The sequence below is a fragment of the Typopeltis vanoorti genome, chromosome 7 (assembly GCF_054136105.1).
Source record: "Typopeltis vanoorti isolate ZY-2024b chromosome 7, IOZ_Tvanoo_1.0, whole genome shotgun sequence".
Classification (NCBI taxonomy): Eukaryota; Metazoa; Arthropoda; class Arachnida; order Uropygi; family Thelyphonidae; genus Typopeltis; species Typopeltis vanoorti.
In genome coordinates this window covers 90347373-90371105 of record NC_143555.1, presented here as the reverse complement: position 1 = coordinate 90371105, position 23733 = coordinate 90347373, and the positions used below count along the sequence as shown (strand labels likewise).

Genomic DNA, 23733 nt, shown 5'->3' with positions numbered 1-23733 from the left:
CTAATTTTTTATACAGCTCGCGATATCCAGACATACAGTTCTTCAGCTCACATTGGAATTTAAAGTCTCGTTCAGAATTTGTGTCATTAACAAGAAAATGATTTTCCAATTTATTGCACAGTTCAAGACCTTCTTGAATTATATTTGCAGTGAGGGGACAGGTTTTTCTTCTGCTTCAATATCGTTTTCTGGATCTTCGATGATATCTAAAGTTATTCGATATCCAATAATATCATCATCACGTATGGTATTATCCACAAGAAATTTGTCTACATTGTTCTGGCTAAATCTTCTCCACCAATATCAAAACCTTCTCCACGAATTTCATATGCCAAAGTAATAATTTCAGCTGATAGATGTTTGCATGGTTGTAACACATCCAGGCCAAGCTGCTTTCCAGCAAGCATTTAAAGTCTGTTGTCTTATTTCAGCGATAGTAGATGCAACATGATTTAAGCAGTCGAAAATAGAAATTTTTTTCAAAACGTCAGTTATTGTTAATGCCTCGTTTTCTAGTTTATCCAATATAAATTGAAAAGTGTGCTTAACGTAATATTTTTTAAAAGTAGCAATTATGCCTTGATCTAATGGCTGAATAATGCTTGTTGTATTGGGTGGAAAAAAAACTACCTGCACATTTGGATGTTCTGAATGCAGATGACTTGGTGCATTGTCAACAGTTAATAAAACTTTAAAATCGAGAGCTTTTTGCTTCATATATGTTTCCACTTCTGGTATAAAGCAATTATTGAACCATTCAGTAAATACAGCAGTTGTTACCCAGGCCTTTGTATTAGCCATCCAATGTACCGGTAGCTGTTTTCGATCTTTGCCTTTTAGAGCACATGGTCTTAGAGATCGATTTACTACGAGGGGGCTTCAACATTTGATTTCTAAGACCACACACTCTTAGAAAAGCAAAGATCGAGTAACAACGTTACTCGATCTTTGCTTTTCTAAGAGTCTGCTTTTCTTAAAGCAAGCAAAGATCGAGTAACGTTGTTACTCGATCTTTGCTTGCTTTAAACCCACTTGCTTTTTTCTCAGACTTTGCGATATAAGTTCGACTAGGCATTTTCTTCCAAAACAATCCTGTTTCGTCAGCATTAAACACTTGATCGGGACAATATCTACCATCTTCAATAATTTTAGCTAACTTCTCTTGAAAATTTTTGGCTGCTTCTTCATCTGCTGCTGCAACTTCGCCTGTAATCTTCACGTTATGAAGTGCATTCCTTTCTAAAAACTCGGTTAACCATCCTTTGCTAGCCGAAAATTATTTATCAGCCTGGGAAGCAGACGTAGATGGCTCCAATTGCTTCATCTGTTCATAAACCCAAAGAGCTTCTTGTTTAATTAAATGACCACTTACAGAAATAATTCTTTCAGTTAATTCTTCAATGCAAATTACGAGCGCTCATTCAATTTTTTCTAATAAAGCACTAAGTGTCATTTCTGGCACTTAGTTTTGTGCCAGAAATGACAGATTTTCTTATTGCGACTTCATTCTTTTTAATTGCTCTTATTAGCTTAAATTAAAATGTTTACCAATTGCCGTAGATCCCTCTCCTTTTGCTAAGCGATCTAAAATTGCAATTTTCATTTCCAAAACGTCAAAGAAATTGCTTTTCTTTGGTGCTTTTTTTGTCCATTGGGCCAAATTAAATCTTTAAAATAAAAATTAGCAAAATTTACTTTCGATAATGAAAAGACAAACACTTACATGCAAAATTAAACTTCACGGACACTCACTGCTTACACATTAATCACGTTACGCCAGAATGTGCTGTAACACGATGTTCATTATGTACAATGGTACATAAGTTTTGAAGTCATGCACCGCATAACTTCAAATTCGCATAAAAAGGTACTCGAGTGTATTTAATTTTAAATATATGCTCTAATATTAAATAAATTGTGTGTGTTTACAAACTGTTAAAGAAGAAAGAATAATGAGAAAGAAGTTTATGATGAATAGTTGATACGGAAACTGACATATGTAAAGTGATATAAATATGATTTTGAAGATTAAAGGCAAAAATGAAATTTACTATTGTTGGATTGTAGGCTGCATATACTGGTGAAACAAATTTTGTTTCCTTTTCTATGTCATTTTTGTTTGGGAAACAAATCTAAGATGACTTTTAAGGCCACTGAGCTTTATCCAAGCACAACCTTTGCAGTGTCTTCACTGTTTGAACTTCCAGAGTAACATTCATGACTCAGAAATTTAATAGTTTGATTGCTCATCCTTCCTAGAGGTTATAACTTCTCTCAAAAAAACAAAATTATAAATATATATACTTTGAGTGCTAGCAAAATTCAATCCTTTCTTCTCCTGAAACAGAATTCTCTCTGCCTGCTCTCACCTTCAAAATATCACAACAGGCAGAAATTGCTCTCTTTGGTGCAATTTAACCAAAAATATTTCCTGATATAAACATATCACATATATCTCCTCTTCAGCATCTAAAGAATTGTTTTTACTTTTCCTCTAAGCATTACTTCTGAACAACTATTAAGTCTATACAAATACTAAGTATATCCAATCAGAGAATACTGTGTGATCTGGGATGGTTCCCTTAAAAGTTACAGATATTTAGTTTCTACTGCACATATCTTACAAAAAATTTTCATATTCACTAGATATTTTCCAGAATAGATATCAGCCATTACCCATTCATACTTGCAACTCAGAAGAATAAAGTTTTCTCCCACATAATTTAAAATCATTGTTATCCTTCAGAACAATATCCTTTCACACAAACTTCCTAAGAAACATAAATCTACTATTCAAATTCTAAAGTTTCTTCTTCTTAATCTTCCAAGGAACAAGAGTGCCAGAGATTATGACAAAGCTTTAAACAATACTTTACAAGGCTTGCCTGAAATCCTGAAACAATGCAATCAAATCTTACAGAGGAAAGGCAGATATTTTTGCTAGAATCAATTTTCTCACAGCTATTTTTTAATATTGCCTTCATAATCTATGAGAACTCAATGAAGCTTCTAATTCAAACTTTTTGCCTTTACCAATAGCTGCTTGTCACTTTAAATTGGTATAAAACAGCAGCAGTTATTTGCCTCAGTAGTGCAACTGGAAGAACGATAGAACATTGTGTCCTTTAAATGAAAAAACACAAGTGATTCTTGTTATAATGAGAAGAATCTTTATACATAGCTTTATATATAGAAGAATCTTAATACATAGCCAATCTTTGTATGAGATTGGCTATCTCATACAAAGGTAGAAGGGATTTTACCCTCCCAGAAACTCGAGTGTTTCATCCAGTGACAAACTGGCTATTATATTACACACAGACACAATTTAAAGACAAAACATACTATTAGTTGTTGCTAGATGCCATTGTGTGTAGATAGAGAGTTGTGTGGAGTGTAATGAGTCTTTTGACTTCTTGGAAATGTCACACACAAAAATAAAGGCTAACAAATTATTATTGTATGTGACATCTCCAAGTCAAAAGACTCGTGTCTTTCTTCACTAAATTGGCCACATTAATAAAAGGGTTATTTGTAGTCTTATTAACATAGTGAATCCCTGGACTAGAAGTTCATCTTTCATTTAACTGGTATAATGTGTCTAGAGATGCATTATACATACTTAACCAGTTAAATTAAAGATGAGCTTCAAACAGGTTTAAGTTTCCAAAATGGGTCGCTTAAAGATTAAGGACAGATTTTTTAGCAACCAAAAACTTCCCTCATAATGCTTCATTGTATACAGAAGTGAGCAGCACACTTAAATGATGACCCCCTCCCTCACTGCTTCCTCCAGTCACTTTCCCATAGATGTTCTGTTGCTGCATTGTCTCTTCTACAGGTATTTTCACAGGCACTGATCCTATAAAATTGCCAAAACACTTCCTCTACTTTCCTGTATGCATATACGAACACAAGCAGCTGCAAGTCGACAGTTCAACACCAAACTCATCAAACTAAGTTCTCTGCCTTCATTTCCTACACTTCTACTCTTTGGAACAGTCTTCCCCAATGAATACAACCTTCAGGTTTTCAAAAAACATATCAACACATTCCTCTCTTACATCTGTCACTTACCCACACAGCACTGTTGTGTTATGGGTCTTGGGACCTCTCGTATGTGGGGCAGATCATAAATCACATCACCTGCAGTCACTTTTTTTTTTTTTTAATGTGAATGCCACCTACAGAAGGTTGTAAACACAAGTATGTAGGTAGGCTAGGTATTTTTTCTATTTTTTTACTAGTCTAGAAGCCATCCTCTAAAACAGGGTTTCCCAAACCGTGTTCCATGGAAAGTGAATAAGTGTTCCATGAAAAATTATCAAAATTAATATGAGCCTGGAATGATTTTAAAATGCTGCCACAAGTTCAAACATGCTTGGAAATCAGGTGCTCCTAACTTTGCATGTGGATTGTGCTACTAAGGCCAGCGAGCACTGGCTGACAGCTGCCCACGGTTGTCAACACCTCCAAGCATGAGTGAAGTACGGAGGTATCTATTCTAGGAAACGTGCAGTCACAAGCAAGGTCAATGCGATGCGCTGCAGCCCATCATGCCTGTAGTGTGTGTGTGCTGTCACATTTCTGCGATACGATACAGCCTGCTTTGGCAATAGTGTGTGTGCTGTCACATTTCTGCGATACGATACAGCCTGCTTTGGCAATAGTGTGTGTGCTTAGCTTTACATTGAATACGAGACTGATGATACTCGACTCTAACCAAGGTGTTCTGTTAAAATTTCAGGATTTGTGAAGTGTTCCGTCATAGGAAAAATTTGAGAAATGCTGCTCTAAAGACCTAACATGGAACTTTTTCAAGCTACTTCAAGTCTCCAATAAGTGGTGCAGTGGGAAATGAAATTCATCTACCACCTAAAAACAATCACATACATTAATGCCCATGGCAGGAATTGAATCCACAGCCTGCTGAGTTGGAGAGTGGATATGCTAACCACTCAGTCAACAATACTTGCTACTTCAAACATTGAACTGAGGCAAACAGTGGAATTCAACAAAAACACTGTATACATAAGCAACATCAACATAAGTAGGAATTATCAAGGGAAAAGAAGTGTAGCTAGTAGATGAACTGCAGAAACAAAGCATTGTCATTTATTAAAAAAAAAAAAAAAAGTGAATCCAACCCATGAAAGGCTGTAAACTTTTATATAATACATTAGCATCACAGTAGGCTAAGGGTCAGATAAGCTGAAAATGCTGGTCTAGGAACAAAACTATGGACCTTTATAAGATTACTGCCTGAATCAGCTTGAACACTTCAAGCCTCAAATAAGGAGAGTAGATTCACTGGGTGAAGAAAGTTTACTACCTAAAAATACGTGATAATTAATAATTAAGGAATTGACAGCGTACACTAGAAATATAAATTAAATAAACTTTAATATATACTTTCTGATATTTTGGCAAACATCACATTGCCATCTTCTTGGGAACTTATTACAAAGACAAGTGCACACAAGTACTACATAACAGCAAATGAGAACAGAAGCTAGGAAGTTAACGTTTTCCTAAAGTCCTGATGGTGCCCCATGGCAGGCTATATTGGTAGTTCTTGGCCTTTGGGCTGAAGTTCTTCTGATAAATGTTTCTCAAATTTGGGGCAGTCTCATGCATCCAAATTTGTTGAGGTTTGGCATGTTCCTAAGGGCTGAGGCTGATTCCATGAATAGTCTTTCATATTTGAACTTGCTGCAGTGTATTACTGTGGCTTTCTTCCATCTTATTCTGTGGCGAGTATCCAGAGCATGGTCTGCAAGCCCAGAGTGGCTGTACTTGTGAAATAGGATGTAATCCTTGTGTTCTGAGATTCTGATATTTGCTGTCCTGCCTGTTTGGCCAAAGTAGGACAGTTTACAACTGCAAGGGACCTGGTATACACCAGGTAGGTCTAGGGGAAGTGGTTGGTCTTTAGTGGAGCGGATAAGGGATGCCAATTTTCTATGTGGTCTGTAACAGATGGTCATCGTGTTTTTTAAGATTTTGTTGATTTTTTCTGAGGTGCCTCGGATGTAGGGAATGGTGATGGATCTAGAGTAATCTTTTTTGTGAAGGGGAGAGGGTGGTGGGTTGTGGATAACCGAATTAAGTATTTTTTGGATTCTTTTGGGGGGGTAGCCATTGGCTGAGAAAGTGTCACGAATGTGAGTTCAGTAGTTAGGGCTTGATCATTAGAACAGATTATTTTTGCCCTGTTGAATAGTGTCTTAATAACTCCATATTGTTGTGAGGGGGGGGAGGGTGATGGGATTGTTGGTGAATCTACCTGTATGGGTGGGTTTTCTATAAACTGAGAAAACCAAGATTCCATCAGGTTGGTGGGTGACTAGTGTGTCTAGGAAGGGGAGGTTATTGTTTGCCTCTTTTTCCAGGGTGAACTTGATTCTAGGGTGTTGGTTGTTTAAGTGTGTTAGGAAGGAGAGGAGTGAATCTGGGCCATGTGGCCAAATAGCGAATACATCATCAACATAGCGAAGCCATATGGTAGGTTTTTGTGGTGCTGAGTTTAAGGCTTTCTCTTCAAAAGTCTCCATAAAGAAGTTAGCCAAGGGTGGAGAAAGTGGTGAACTGATGGCTGTCCCCTCTATTTGTTTGTAGAATTTTTCCTGCCAAACGAAATAGCCTGAGTTCATTGTAAACTGAAATAGGGCTGAGATATCGGGAGGAAATTTAGCTTGGATTAGCTCTAAGGTTTCTTTGAGGGGGACATTCATGAATAAGGAGGAGACGTCAAAACTGACCATTATGTCATCATGTTGGAGTGTGAGGTTTTCTATACTGGCTTTGAAGTGAGCTGAGTTTTTTTATGTGTGATGGTGTGTTGCCAGTATGGTGTGAGAGCGCTTTGGCTAAATGCTTGGCTAGTTTGTAAGTGGGGGGAGGGGGAATCAATGCCATCCACTATGGGACGTAATGGCACATTATCTTTATGTATTTTTGGGAGCTCATATATGTGGGGTGGAGGGGGTCTAGAGTTATAGGGTTTCAGTCTGTTGGTAATCTCCACAGGCCAAGAAGTGACCTTCTTAAGGAGCCTATGGAGTTTTCTAATTTGAGAGTTGGTGGGATTATATTCAATAGGGAGGTAAGTGGATCGATCTAATAGTAAGGCCTTGAGTTTACCTGTGTAGTCATTAAGATTGCATACCACAGTGGCGTTCCCCTTATCTGCTTTGGTGATCACTATTTCTTTGTTTCTCTTCAATTCTTGTAATGACTTGTATTCATTAATGGATAAGTTGGATTTCGGAGGCTTTGCTTTTGTGAGAACACAGGCTACATCCAATCTGATATCGTTGGCGATGTGGTTTGGGAGGTGGCAAATCCCGCGTTCAATTTGGATCATTAATTCCTCAGCCGGTAATTTCTTAGGAGCAATGGCGAAGTTGTGACCACGTGACAGAGTGTTGAGTGCTTCAGGTTAACTGATGAAAGGTTAACTATAGTGTTGGTTTGTAGTTTAGGTTTGGACGCTGAGTTCTTTATTAATTTATCAAACTTGTTGATATGTCGGCTCCGTATTCGTTCGAATTCTTTATTAGCCGCCGTACACGAGACGTCATGTAGGACTGACCAAAGCTCGTGATTAAAACTGTCCTACTTTGGCCAAACAGGCAGGACAGCAAATATCAGAATCTCAGAACACAAGGATTACATCCGATTTCACAAGTACAGCCACTCTGGGCTTGCAGACCACGCTCTGGATACTCGCCACAGAATAAGATGGAAGAAAGCCACAGTAATACACTGCAGCAAGTTCAAATATGAAAGACTATTCATGGAATCAGCCTCAGCCCTTAGGAACATGCCAAACCTCAACAAATTTGGATGCATGAGACTGCCCCAAATTTGGGAAACATTTATCAGAAGAACTTCAGCCCAAAGGCCAAGAACTACCAATATAGCCTGCCAGGGGGACCATCAGGACTTTAGGAAAATGTTAACTTCCTAGCTTCTGTTCTCATTTGCTGTTATGTAGTACTTGTGTGCACTTGTCTTTGTAATAAGTTCCCAAGAAGATGGCAACGTGATGTTTGCCGAAATATCGGAAAGTATATATTAAAGTTTATTTAATTTATATTTCTAGTGTACGCTGTCAATTCCTTCATTATTAGTTATCATGTGTAACCAGCATATAAGCCTCTCAACAAGAATACCTAAAAATACAAAAGGCACAAACATCCATGTATGTAATGGAATTCAACCTCACAGCCTGTTGGATGGAGAGCAGAAATGCTATCCACTTGGCTAACCAGGTCTTGGCATTACCAAGAGAAAACTTGTTTTTCTTGATTGGCCAACTAATCACTAGTACACACATCTCTGCTTTCTATCTGATCTGATTTTCTCTTTTCAGTTGTTTCCAATCATAGGTGACTTTGTAGGCATTGCCCACAAAGTATTCCTGGTGATATTTTTACAGGGTAGTAGTTCATCATTGCTTTCCCCAACCCCCCCAATTTTATCCGGGCTCAGGACTGGCATATAGCTGACATATTCATGACTCTAACCACGTGTGTTCACGGCGCCGGTTTGCCTGTTCTGGGGGACGAAAAACCCGAGTTTCCAGGTTAAAAAAAAACCCTACCTCCGTATGAGACCGGCTAACTCACTTTTAGTCAAAAGAGACCAGATAAAGGTTCCTCAAATCACTGATGGGAATTGGACCCATGTCTTTCCGACCAAAGGGCTTCATCTATACTGACTGAGCTACAGAGGCTCCTCTTTCTTCTGCTTCTTTCCAAACAGTGTGTTTCAAGAGGTAACACTAAAAAATGGACAAGTTGATATCTGAATGGTATTCCGGAGATGGAAAGAGCTAGAAGACCAAAGAGACAGTGGGAAGATCTGATTAAAGAGATAGCTGGAACTCGATGGCATAGAACAACTGATGATAGAATTGAATAAAGGACTTTAGGGTGAGGCCTTCATCAAGCAGTGGACAGAAAATGGTTGATGAGAGTTGAAAGAATAATAACTTTTTGGAAGAATAACTTTACTGAATGCAGATGGTACTCATATGAAGCTGATGAGATTAATTATGCATTTATCTGCAGTAAAGATTGACTTCCAATAAAATGAAACTTTAACATGACCTGTGGGATTTTGAATTATGGTATTAAAAAAAAAAAAAAAAAAAAGACAGTTATTGGATTCATGTTCAATAGTGAACTTGTACAAGAGTACAAGTAGTTTATTTTCTCCAGGAACTGAAGTAATTTTAACTCACAGTGGGACCAGACTCCAATTATATCATCTAACATCTTTCTCTAAATCCAGAGTAATTTAATAAGGTGAGACACCTTTTGGCAACTCGTATAGGTAAATATGAGTTCTCCATTACTTCCAGGCAGTATAATTCCTCATATGGAAAAAACTGTTAACTGCTTGGATAAGCAACTAAACTCAACAATTAAACATGCCTATTACCTACACAACAATTTGTACTAAAGCATTAGCCATTTTTAAAATGCTGAAAGACCAAAAAGGGGATGACTGCAAAGAGACTTTTGTTCCAAGTATTGGGTGGTTTGACAGCTATAAAAAGCAAACTGTTGACATAACATTAAAGTACAAGCTGCAGTTGCAAATAGAGGTTTCAGAAGGTGATGTTAATGAGCTGCTTCAATTTCACATTATGGAAGTCTCATCCAATGATCTCCTTGAATTAGACGAACAAGAAAGAAACTAAGAAGAAAAAGACAAAAAAAAGATAACAAATATGAAGCTCCAACTCTGTTTTCACTTTAAAAGGCATAGAAGAAGCATTTAAATCTCAAAAAAGCTCAAGCAATCTTTGAATCACAAGATTCAGACTTTTAAATGATTTAGTAAATTTTCCTGCAAAATGAATAATGCTTCTGCTTGCTATCGAGCTATTTTAAATGAAAAGAAGCAAAACAAAGTAGATGACACTCGAGGCCTTCTTTAAAAAAAAAAAAAAAAGATACACAGAAGCTTCCTAATATATCTCCTACTAACTCAACAGCTACCGATTCACCTGGTGATATAGAAATGAGCTAATTATTTTTTAAGAATCTTTTTTTTTAATTTCAAATTTTTCTTGTTATTTTATAATATGTAAATCTTTGGCCAGTAAAGTCTTTTCTTATCATTTAATATTCATTTTATATATTCCTTCTTACGAACGTGACTCCCACTTATAGCATTATTTCTAAGGCAAATAAACTGCTTTACGAATTCCCGATTTATGAATGGTCAACAGGAACCAATTAATTCGTAAAGGAAAGAATTACCTGTACTTCCAAACAAGCTACTATGGCAACTCAGGATTTTGTATCCATTTTGCATTAGTGTTGCTTCCATTAAACAATGTCTTTAAAAAAACTAACCTTCACAATTAAAAAATATTTCTTTTTTAATTGTTAAGGTTAGTTTTTTTTAAATCACACACTTGATACTTTGTAATTATTTCTCCCCTTAATCTTAATTCCTCTTCTATGGTCAAACGATTCCTGTTACAGAGTCTAAGCAACTAATATGGTCAGTCAGTAACCCTCTGATGCTATTAGCAAATCCAAGATCTTATCCCCTCTAGTAGGTTCTCATATTTGTTGCTTGAAATAACTACCCTGGAGTTAATTGAGAAATTGAATCTTCTTCTTCTTTTAACCCCTTTTTTTATAGCCACTTCTGGCTATAGTATCTCCCAATTCTCTCCATCTGTTACTATCCTGAGCTTGTGCCGAAGTCCTTGAGTCGTGTAATGTGTCCCGCCCATTTCAGGGTGTTCGGGATAAATTTGACATATTTATAATTAATTATATTTTTCCGTAAGTTACATGTATTAACACACACTTCTCTTCATTTAAAAGTTTGGACCCTTCTACATTCATATACAAGATGTCAGAAAGGATGGATAGCTGGAACCCACCTGAATCATGGAAGAGAATAACTTGTATCATGATGATTCGTGCCCGCCATCAAAATAAGGATATTACGACTGCTGCCCAATGCTCCCTGAATACAGTAAAAACAATCAGGCATGAACTAGAGACTTGCAATGGTGACTACGAGGATGTAGCAAGAAGAAAGATCCCTAGCAGACGATCTGATTGCGTTCGTACAGCAGAATTCCTCGCAAATCTGCAGGAACAGGTGTTGAAGAACCCTGGCATTGGAATTCGGGCTTTGTTCGTGGAGTTGCTAACTGTAGTCAAGCCCTGGATAACAAGGGTAGCCAATGGTAGGCCGTATGTATGGCAGCAGGATTCGGCCCCTTGCCACACCTCTGGGAAAAGTCAAAAATGGTTGTCTGAAAATTTCTACGACTTCACCAGTCCAAATGTTTGGCCTCCAAACTCCCCAGACCTTAACCCCATGGATTATTTTGTATGGGGCGCAGTTGAAAAAGACACCAATCGCACTTCCAGTAATACAAAAGCCCAGTTAATGGATAAAATTAAAACAGTTTTTGCGGCCCTTCCCAGGGAGACTGTAGCATCAGCTTGTTCGATGCAGAATTGAAGCTGTGATCGATGCTAATGGTAGTTATTTTGAGTAAATCTTGTTGATAGTATTGTAATTAACTCTGCCTGTAATGTTTTTTTGTCAATTCATTAAATTTAATAGATACAAAGAAGATTTTCTTTTTCCTTACAAAACTGTCAAATTTATCCCGAACACCCTGTATTTCATTTTTGATTTTATCTGCGAGTCTTATAATTAGTAGACATCTTTCCATTCTTTTTTTTTTTAATCTATTATTTATTTTTGATTGGTCAGTTTTTTCTCAGTATGTCATCAGGCAATACACATTAGTTGAACAGTCTTGCTCTGTTCTCAGGTTTTATTTTGCTGTTTAAAAATCTCTTCAATTTTCCAAAAGCTGACCATCCCATTCCTATTATTCTTTCACTTCTTCTGTTAACAATTTTCCTAAGTATACATACTCATCTAGTATTTCAATTTCTTTATTGTTTACCTTAATAACGTTGTGTCTTTCATCGTATCCTTTTCAGTTTGTCATTATTTTGTTTGTTTTTTTTCAGAATTAATATCTAATCCAATTTCTATTGATTTAGTTCTTAGATCTTTGCAATAATAAGAATATCAGCAAATCTTAGGTTATTTAATTTAATTTCATTAATACCAAATTAAATGTAAAGTTAAAAATAAAAAATGTTACAGCACAATCTCTTTAGTTATGCCTAAAATCAATTTATTCCCCATTCTACTTAACCTACAAAAAAAGAACCATAGTTTATCATTCTCAGTTTCGAGTTCCTAAATGCTACTTCACAGCCTGATGAAACATGAATTTGAGATGACAGAAATCAATAAAGACAAAGCAATGGACAGTGACCAGAATAGGCCAACTGCAAAGAAAAGAAAAGTATCTAGTGACAGTCTATTTGATTTAAGGGATCATACACAGAAAAATTTCATGATGAATAGGGCAATGAACATAACATACAGTCAAATGTTTTTTAGTTTTCATAGTGCACAAACTAATAATCTCTGCCAACCCATTCACATGAAGATTAGCAATAAAACTGATACAATATGAATTAGTTTCTGTGGTACTGTCCAACCACAGATGCAAGTCCCCTCAACACTTCTGAGCATGGCATGGCAGAAGAAGGTAAATCCATTCCGATAATTGGGTAATCAATGATGAGTTTATTATTTATACAACAGAAAATTATTTTTTCTTTTGTTGGAAAATTTTACATATCAAGTATGTGATTTTGTGTGTTGGTGACAAATTCGTATATCGCTTTATTCCTTTCACTCCATCAACATGAATTGATGCTTCTTGGCACTGTGCTAACCAGGGTTCTCACATGTGTGGTTAGACAGTATCTAACTGTAAAAACACCAGTGGACTGCTCAGGACCTCAGCAATACTGTGCCAAAAATCCTTCTGCAATTTGAAAATACATGTTCAGTTTTAAAAATCTGAATTTATCACCAGGGGGGGGGAAAAATGGACTAATAATAAATATGTTGTCTCGTTAAATTTATGAAAATGCAAAATACTGACCTATACAACTATATGACATGCATACCCAGTAACCAAAATATCTTAATTATTATTTATTATTTGGTGGCACCTCCAAGGATTCCAAAGACTTATCGAGGGAAGGCATCACATAATCCACCACGAACTACACTGAATCACCACTACCATCATCCACACCAATGCTATCTACTGACCACCACCACACTAGTATTTTGTCTGTAAATTGCGTGTGTTCTCGACGCTAATTTGTCTGCATAAGGGATGAAAAACCTGAGTTTCCGGGAGAAAAATCCATGTTACCTCCATCTGAGATCGGCTAACTCACCTTCAATTGAAAAAAAAAGCAAAAAACCATATTAAGATTCCTCCCGTCATGACGAGAATCGAACTTAGGCCCTTTCCAATCAAAAGGAGCAACATAACATACCATCGTTCTTCCAATTGCGCTACGGAGGCACTTGCATAAAAACTGTCTGGTGTTTAGAGAACATGCATCTCAGGAATAATCACAGAAGCAATAAAGGCCATTCCATGGACCCAAATATGAACACTGTCTAGAAAAGAGTACATGTATGGTCTTGAAGAAACATGCTAATTGATAAAGACAAACATTCCACTGATTCACAATGTGCTATAACCTATTTCTTGATTGCTGTTTTTCAAAGACAGGCATCGTAAATATGATATATCAATGGAAAAGAAGTGTAACTTGCAGAAAAATTAAAACTACTATGTTAACATAATTGTTGTTAAAGAAACAATCAGTGGAAGAAAGGAGTAGTCATGGTAATCAAAATATTAAAAAAAAAAAAAAAAAAAAAAATGAAGACAAACTTAAAATGGCAGACAATTTCTAGAAGTGATGTGGACAAATTTCAAAATGGAAAATTGGACAATGAGACAACTGGAGATGACTATGATCCTACAGAACACTCCAAGGAAGAATGTACAGGAATTTTGAGAAATTAGTGCACAAACTGACAGTTTTTTTTTTTTAAGATCTAAACAGAAAAGTAGGAAATTAATAGATATTACAGAAACATTTGAAGAAAATCTGGAGTAAAAAGCAAAGATAATAAATGATAAATAACTGCTGTATTTCTATTCAGGACATGGACCAATCATTAGTGCATTTATGAACATAAATATTCAAAACTTCAATAAGCAACTGTTCTACCCACTCACTATTCTGTGAGAGAAAAGCTACACCTCACTCTTTAACTGCATGCAATCTTAACTTCCTCCCTCAACCCTATAACAAAAAATTTCAGTCAATATCCCATAACACTCTGTCAGAAGTTTCTAGACCACTAATCATAACTTTCTTCTGTTCAGTGTCTGCACTTCAAATACTCGCAATCTATCCTCAAAATCTACATTCCATAATCCCGATATCATCTTTGTTACTCTTCTCTACATCCTCTCCACAGGTTCTTTATCCTCTCTGAACCCAAGAGGTCTGTGCATATTAGTCCAGTTGTGGTTATATCAAGGCCTTGTAAAGAGGCAAAATAACTTCTTTATCCTTGCATGTCAATGTTCATTTCAAGGTTGCAATTATCCTCTGAGTTGTATTTACATTTTTTTTATGATTTCTTTGTACTTCAAACTCCTATTAACCAGAACTCTAAGCTCTATTAGCCTCATCAGTTTCTCCAAGCACAATTCCACAAACATATGCTGCTGGAAATCTCATCAAGCCAAAGTGAACAACTTTACTCTTGCTAACATGAACTGAAAACTATTATCATTTGCCCACAGTTCCACCCTGCTGAACTCATTTTGTAAGTGCTATATATCAATAGCATCCCTGATTGCACTGCCCATCTTGGCATCATCAGAAAACAATTGAACACCTTCTGTCAGATCAAGTCCTTCCCAATATCATTAATGTATAGAATGAACAACAATGGTCCAAGGTTTGATCCATGGGGTACACCACTGATCACCTTACGGCTGGCAAATTTGCACCCTCCATATACCACTTTCTGATACCTATCCCTAAACCACCCACTTATCCAAGTCACAGTTTATATTCCAATCACATATTCTCCAGTTGATGCAACAGTCTTTCGCATATTATCCTATCAAATGCCTTAGTGCAGTCCAACAGTATCATAGTATATCCATTCCCTTTATCTGACTCAGCCACAATATTATCATAAAATAAGTGCAAAATGTTAAAACATGACTTCTCCTTAATAAATACAGTGTTCTTTTCAAAGTATAGCTTGTCTGTGAAACCATTTCTGTATGTGAGTTCTTATCAACTTCTCCAAAATCTTCACCACCACCACTTCGTGATGGGTCAGAAGTTAGATGCTCTGATTTTTGTAGTACTACAGAACTATCATACATTCTTTTCATTCCTGCGAATCTTCCTTAAGCTGAGACTCGAGTTATACAAACATGTCATGAATCAAGACCTACTAGAGCCACAATAAAAATGTCAAGTAGGGGAGAGTATAAAATATATGATGAATATATGATGATAATATTCTTCAAAAGAATATATGAAGTTCCTTTTTTTTTACTGTTAGGGTAAAAAAATATATGGAATGGACTTCATCAACATGTTATACGAGGGTGGTCTGAAAAGTTTTCAGCCTAAACAATGAAAAAACTAATTTATAATTTTGAAATTATTTATTTATTTTTCAACATAATCTCCCTTAAGACTAATCCATTTATTCCAGCGATGCTCCAGCACCATTACCACATCCCTGTAGTGGTTCTCAGTAAGATCTGAAAAATACCGTTCTACAGCTGCAATCACCTCTTGATTTGAAGAAAAACACTGACCAGCAAGAGAGTTTGAGTTTTGGTAAGAGACAGAAGTCAGAGAGAGCCAAATCTGGAGAATAGGGTGGATGTTCCAACAATTCATAGTGCAGATCCCTTAATTTTCCCATTGCCAAAACACCTTTGTGGGCAGGTGCATTGTCCTGATGAAAGATGATTTTTTTAATTCTGCAAACCAGGTCTTTTCTCATGCATTTTTTCCTCTAGTCTGGTTAAAAGATCGGAATAATATTCCCCAGTTATTATTTTACCCTTTCCAAGATAATTAATAAACAAAATGCCTTTAGCATCCCAAAACACTGATACCATGACTTTACCTGCTGATGGAACCGACTTTGTCTTCTTTGGCACTGAACAACTGGCTTTTGTCCACTGTTTTGACTGCTGTTTGGATTCTGGTGTCTCATCCATAGTAATAAATCGACACACAAAATCAGTTTTATTCTTGTTAAAATGCTCCAAGCACTGTTCAAAGATTTTCATGAGAGTGCATTTTTGATTTGCTGTGAGCAAGCGCAGCATTCATCTTGTGCAAAGATTTTCCATATGCAATTCTTCATGCAAAATATATCCTACACATTCTTTTGAAATGCCTATAGTCTCAGCAATTTCACGCACTTTGACTTGCTGGTCATCCAAATATTGTGCACTTGAGCAATGATTTCTGTTGTTACACTTTTTGGACATCCTTCACATGGATCATCTTCAAGGCTGGTACGGCAACGTTTAAACTTGGCAGCCCATTTCTTAATTGTCGAAAACAAAGGAAAAGAGTGCCCATAAACTTTCATGAACTTCGAATGAATTTCTTTTCGCATTAAACCTTCTTTTCAAAGAATTTTATAACTGCAGGATGCTCGATTTTATCCATTTCAATCAATACAGACAACACTTTTGCTTCAGACAGCTGTATAAAACAAACTACTTGATAGAGACTTGCAATTTCACATAGATGCTTATGACAGATGTACCAACTTAGAAAAAAAAAATAATCTTGCCACCTATGGTCGAGGCCAAGAACTTTTCAGAAAAAAAAGCCATTTAAACCATTTTTTTATCCTCATAAAAAAAAATATGATTTAAAAAAAAATGTAACAAATATTTATAAACACCACAGACCAATTATAATTTTTTGTACTGAATATCATACACAATTAGCACGAGCTTGTTTCATATTGAATGTTATAAATTAGCACAATATTACATTAACCACATTAATCAAAAGATTACTATACCTAGTTGCAAGATACTTGTTAGAATTGAAGGAGGTAGTTGGAGATATTTTTAATATAAAATCAAGTGTAAAATAAGGGTTCGAGCTATCCCCACTATCATTCATCATCTATATGAACCATATTATGAAACAAAGTAGCATTTAATACCAAAATAGAATATATTCAAATCATTTCTTTGCTTCTATGCTATACGCCTAAATAAATGAGGTGCAAGTGTTCAATACTCTTTACTAAATTGAATACTGCTGTAACTAGTATGTTATGAAAATCAACAATAAAAAAAAGACACTATGAAAACAGAAACATGGAAAACATCAACTGTGGAGAACTTACAGAATAATCAGTGAATTATTCAGTTAAAATACTTCAGTTACTTATGCACAATTTTCTATGAATAACAAATTTTATTTGGAAATAGGTAATAAAATAAACAAAATCTTATGGAAGGGGGTCAGCTAAATAAATGTATATGTAATGAGAGAGGAAAGTAAAGACACTAAATGCAGCATACAAGACAGTATTCAAACCAATTTCAGTTTATGAATCGGAAAGCTGCGCTTAAAAGACTCAGTTTTGAGAAAAACTGAGGAACAAACAAATGGCATCTGTGGCAGTGTCATTAAAATTGAAGATATTAGAAAGGAGCCTGACATTGTTAACATTTAAGAGCAGATCTAATCTAAGATAGTATAGTCACTTAAAAACAGAATGTAAAAGGAAAAGTTAGCAAAACAGTTGTTTGATTCCAGGATCTCAAGAAAAAAGACCCAGAGGAAAACCTAGATGAACAAATAGCTGATTAATTTAGAAGAAAATTGCTGAGAGGAAGTTATAATGCAAACTTAATCATGGGGTACTTTGTCAGTATCCTGTATACCCTTTTAGAGTAAAAGTCAGGAATTTGAATATGAAAGTTTTATACACACACACCAATTCTACAAAAGAGGCCACAGTACCTATAGCACACTAGTGTTGTTAGTGGACAGAAGTTAAAAGAGAAGGGAACCTATTCATCATATTCTTGAATACCTGAAAATCGTGTTCAGAAACTTTTTTTTTTTTTTTTTTTTAAAGACTGCTCCAGAAACAAAGGCATACAGAATGAAAATGAGAAAATGGCCCAATGGATTTACAGTTGGATCATAAAAGAATGTTGGGCATCTACTATTCGTCTTATAACAGAGGCCTAGTGGTAAAAGATGGAACCAGTTCAGCAGAATGAACTGAAAATGTGTTGTACATCTTGAAGGGCAGAATGCACCAGTGGTCAAATGCATCACTGCAGGACTCTAGGCAAAACAACTAATTATTGACCTTCATTATTGTAAAGAAAGAAAACAAGTAGAGCAAATCACAATGATAAATTAAATGAGAATAAATAGATGAGAAACCTCTATTTATTCTCATTTATTTATAACAAGCAGGAGATGTAAAAAAAAGAAAAAGTTTGTGTAAGGAATTTAAAGAGAAAGGTGATTGGAAACATGTGAGGAGTAAAACAAAGGTCAGAAGAGTAAGTAAATCACTATGAAAAGAAAAGCAAAATCAGAGTATGAGAGGAAACTAGCTACACAAGCCAAAAGTAATCCCAATGTTTTTCTCAGTATGTGGCAAGTAAAAGAAAGACTGATTATGGCAGAAAAATTTTGGAGAATGACAGTAGGGACATGACTGAAGCAGCTAAAACAGTAAAATTATTGAGTAATCATCACACAAAAGTACTAGCCAGGTGAAGATATCGTAGAAAAAGATCTCACAAGGAACTGATGTGGAAACAGAGGTGAATAAATCAGAGATACACAGAATATTACAGAACTGCGACTTGAATATGCTATGGGATTAGATAATATATCAGCTCATGTACTATGAGATTGTGATAGGGAATCAACAGTTCCTTTAACCCCCCAACTGGCCAGGACGCATATATATGTTCAGATAAATCTGGATATGATTCTGTAACACCTATTGAATAACATGGATAAGAAGTGCAAGTTGGTCTCACTATTTTATTCACCTCAGCCGGTAGAGAGGTTAATCATACTATTCAATTTAAGTCTCAGCTCTAGGCAGATCTCAAGTAGAAAGAAGGGTAAATAGTTCCACCAACACTACATAAAAGAAACTAAGGCGGCATATCAACCAATCAGCATTTCAGGAGTAGTTGTTAGTCAAGGTATTGAAAAAAATTCTTTAAGAACCAAAATTCAGAAGCAGGTGGAAAAGAATGGGATATTATATGGATGGCAAAATGATTTTGTGAAGGATAGGTCATGCCTCAATTTACTTACTTTTTATAAGGTACAGTTGAACTGGATAACAGGAATGACTACAAAATGATACTTCTTTCCTGAACTTTGCAAAAGCATTTGACAGGATATCACATGGAATCTGTTACATAAACATGAGAAAGTGGGGATGGATATGAAGCTGGTGGTGTGAATACGAGGGCAGATGGTTGAAGGATAGATATCAGAATATTTTATGAATTGGCAGAGGCTAGGAGAAGTCGTGGTGCAAGGCCTTATGCTCAGACCACAGCAACATCATTTGTAAATTCACTGATATAAGAAATGATCTCAGGGAAAATGCTGAATATCAGTTATTTACTGATGATACAAAAGTGTAAAGGTTATTATACCTCTACCTCTCTCTCTATCACCATATCGCCAGTGCTACCATATACAGATTTTTTTTACCTGGGTTTCTCCAAGGAGACACGGAAGAGGTGGAGAAGATCCAGAAACAAGCAACCAAGAATAGCAGGTCAATGGAATGCTCTTTAAGGGAACATGTTGAAGATTTGTGGGTTACAGAAAATGGAGATATGATAGACACAAACTGCTTAAAGGTTATTACAGAATTGATACAGGATGAAATTTTTCATGCAGAGAACCAAGGGTCATCCCTGAAAATTGAGCAGGTGTGGTTAGAATGGGTGTGAGGTCTGGATTTTTTGCTTGCAGAACAATGATGGAGAGGAATGGGTTGCCAGTGTCAATTGTGAGTGCTCTGTGAATGAATGAATTTAAATCAAAGTATGATAGGGATGGCAGCTTATAGGTAAAGTGCAAATGCTGGTTAGTACTTGGTGAAATGTTTAGGATCTCTCTGAAGTCTGTAGACTCCGTGGAAATGTCCACTGTAATCATAAACCTGCTTTCATGCTTGGAGTAGATGCCAACTTAGTATAAGAGTATTACTACTGGAACACAACATTTAACTACAAATGGAGAATACTATCAGATCCAGAAAACGTTTTGGAACCTTTTTTCTGATATCTTTCCACACAAGATCACAGGAGTCATGTTTCTGGTGTGGTAGATTATATGCATATATGCAAGCTAAATGCTGGTTAAAAATCATGCTGACAATTTAATGAAAGTGAACCCCAATGCACCAGTGTATTAATTAAATGACTGTTGAACAACTTCAAGTATTGGAGTTGTTCAACAGTTTCTTGTTAGCTGTTTCAGCTGTACAACAGTTTCTTGGAGTTTCTGTCACAGGAACATCAGAAGTACAACATAAAACTAATGTGCACACAGGCAATCTAAATAAAATTGAGCAGGAGTTTTTTTTTTTTTTTTGTCTGGAAGCAAGAGAAAGAAATGAAACACAGTCACATCAGTGGCCTTTTCAACAGTCAAGAAAGAACGCCCACCACAACTTTTCTGCATTTGGCCCTTACTAAGTCAGATCTGGATTTTGGAATTTTTTTTTTTTTTAAATATTTGTTGCATACTTTAGGCTGATTATGCAACATGCGTTTAACATGTGTATAACAGGCTTTATTATTAGCCCATGTTAAGAATGAAGCTGTAATTCTTGTTTGAAGCAATTTATGACATGGCAACATGATTGGCAAGTTTTTTTTTTTTTCTAAGTTGGTACAGCTGTCATACATCAGATTGGTTTGCATTTCAATAGCACATCTGCTCTCCAACCAACATGCTAAAGTTTGAGTCATGGGCATGGATGTCTGTAAAAGTCTTAAGATAGCAGATGATTCTCATCACAGTCTGAACCACTGTCTTGTTTATTAGAAATATGAAACAGCTTAAACAGTACCAAGTTTAGCCTGCCTCTCTCTCTCTCTCTCTCTCTCTCTCTCTGAGATTTCTAGATTTTCTAGTCCTTATACTGATGCTATTGGCTTACAACTTTTTGAAATTCAAAATCATTACAAAGAACACAAATATCTATAAAGAACTTAAGATTGATTAAACAACTTGAGTAATCCACATTACTCAAGTTCATTTGGCCAGAACACACATAATTTACTTTGAACATGTTCCACACACGAATGTTATTTCGCTCAACATGTGTATAACGTGAAGAACTGCTCTTTCAAAATAAGAGATAGTGAACCCTTGACCTGTAATTTATATTACCCACTTAGACAATGCATTCCAGTTATTTAACACTTTCTGACAATTTGCAAAGATAGTCTTTGCAAATTGTCTATATTCTTTCATTATGTAAGTAGATCATGTCCCTCTAGCCTCTCTTTTCCACCTGTCCAACAAGCCCCACATTTCCTCAACCTATTTTGTAAGTATTCTATAAATTGGGATATTAACAGTTACCTATCTCTGAAACTGTCTCCACTGTATCCATATCTCCTAGAAAGCCAGCCTGGTTAGCCCATCCACTCTCCAACCAACAGGTTGCAGGTTGTATTACTTATAATTACTACTATAATGTATTATTTATAATTACTGCATGATGTATAATACAGTACTCTACCATGCAGTATTTATCAGATACTTTTGCAAAGTCCAGAAATACCACCAAATACACATATGAATCCTGCTGTTGGTATGGATGTTTGTGATTGACTTACCTTGTATACTAATATAATCTCTGATAAGGCACTGATCTTTGCTGTCCTTGCACCATTAAAAAAACCATAAACCATCATCATTTCCCAGAAATCCAGGATGACCAAATCTGAGCAATAATCCAAATTAATCTAGCAACTTTAGCTTCCTTTTTACTAAACTTAACCAGTCCTCTTGCTATATCTGCTTCATTCGATGCACTCTCATCAATACCCATTAACAGACAAAATTCTGAGTATTATATTGATCAGAATAATAACCACTATGTTTCATCTGCCAGGTGCCTATTTTGTGAGATGAAAAACCAAATTTTCTCAGAGGAAAAAAAAATCTTTCACTTCTGTCTGAGAACAGCTAACTCATGTCCTGTTAAAATGACCTTAAGATTCCTCCCATCCTAGATGAGATCCGAACCCAGGATTTTCCAACAAAGGTCATTGTCATTACTGAGCTATGATGGAGACTGAACACTTTGAAAGTGCTTGCCCTACAACATTAAATTAGTATTCATTTTTAATTACTTGTAACACCAGTTTAGTGAACATAAGAGCAACATAAGAAAACAGAATATTACTTTTGAACCTCCTATGATACCAGTGAAGGACAAGCACAGACTTTAAGTTACTCTCTGAAACATGTTGGGCTTTACTATCCAGTCAACAATGACCTTAACTTATAATACAGTAATCTACTATGTGGTATTTATCAGATAATTCTGCAAAATCCAGGAATACCACTGAATACATATCTTATCAAACAACATGCATGACACTATAACAAAATGAGTAAATTACCATATCATCCATTTTTTTAAAAGACCAATGATGCTTTTAATGTATTCATCGCTAGAAATTAATCCCGATTTTTAATCCTAGCTCCCTACTCCAGAAATAGTGGCCTCTTATCTATTGCCTATTATGGCTTTATCCTTATAATGGATATGATATTGGCTTTTTTTCTCCACTCCTGTTAAGTCAACCAGATTAAACCTCCTCAATGCACAAGTAGATTAAATGTATTTCTTGCAGAGATAAAATACTGTTAGCACTGGCAACATTTCCAATATCTCCGAATTTCAGTTATGATAGTGTGATTCTATAATTTATTCAATTATTTGCTGCAGTAACTTCCTGCACTCTCAATTATTATTACGACACCTCAAAAGACTCATGGTAGGAGAGCATTTGGCAACAAAACTCATCTCCTACACTACTTTTAATTCTCTATCTACATACCACACCATCGACAACCCACTAATAGTATTTTAGTATTTTAATTGTAGGTGTTCTCTGGCTGATTTTCTCCTGTATGCAGGATGAAGAACTGCTATTCCATATGAGATTGCCTAACTCACCTTCAATGAAAAAGAGTGAGTTAGCTATTGCACCCCATAACAAAATACACATTTAAAACTTATTTTTCTTATACATGCTGCTTAAAGTAAAAATTATTCCAAAACAAATCCAGCTAACTTTATTTTTATGCACTTCCTGCTTCCAGTCTATGTTCCTAGAGTTCAGAAGTATTTGCTTTAACCTCATTAAGCTAATTTGTCTAGACATTTCATACAGGCTTTCCCCTATACTCCCTAACTTGTATACCTGCTGAAGCTAAAGGTAATATAACTATACAAATTTTTAAAGGAATCGACAACTATTTTCTTCAATTCAAGTAGATCGGGTGCACTGAGAATCTTAAGGTTCATAAATTCAAATTATCAGGATTTTTATGTTGATTATATTCCTGTATGTAAAGAATTTTTTTTTTTTTTTTTTGTCAATTCCACCCAAAAAAAAGCTTGGAAACCAAAGTGCATTAGTACAGTGAGGTGAGTCAAAGATTATATAAT

At 35.8% G+C, this 23733-nt stretch overlaps 2 protein-coding genes across 2 annotated transcripts in view; one reads left to right on the top strand and one right to left on the bottom strand.

Annotated features, from left to right (window-relative positions):
• Positions 1-23733, top strand: part of LOC150104851 (uncharacterized) — an 867921-nt gene that overhangs the window by 482830 nt on the left and 361358 nt on the right. The gene's annotated exons all lie outside the window — the stretch shown is intronic.
• LOC150104852 (uncharacterized) overlaps positions 1-23733 on the bottom strand; it is a 53769-nt gene that overhangs the window by 28934 nt on the left and 1102 nt on the right. The window lies entirely within an intron of this gene.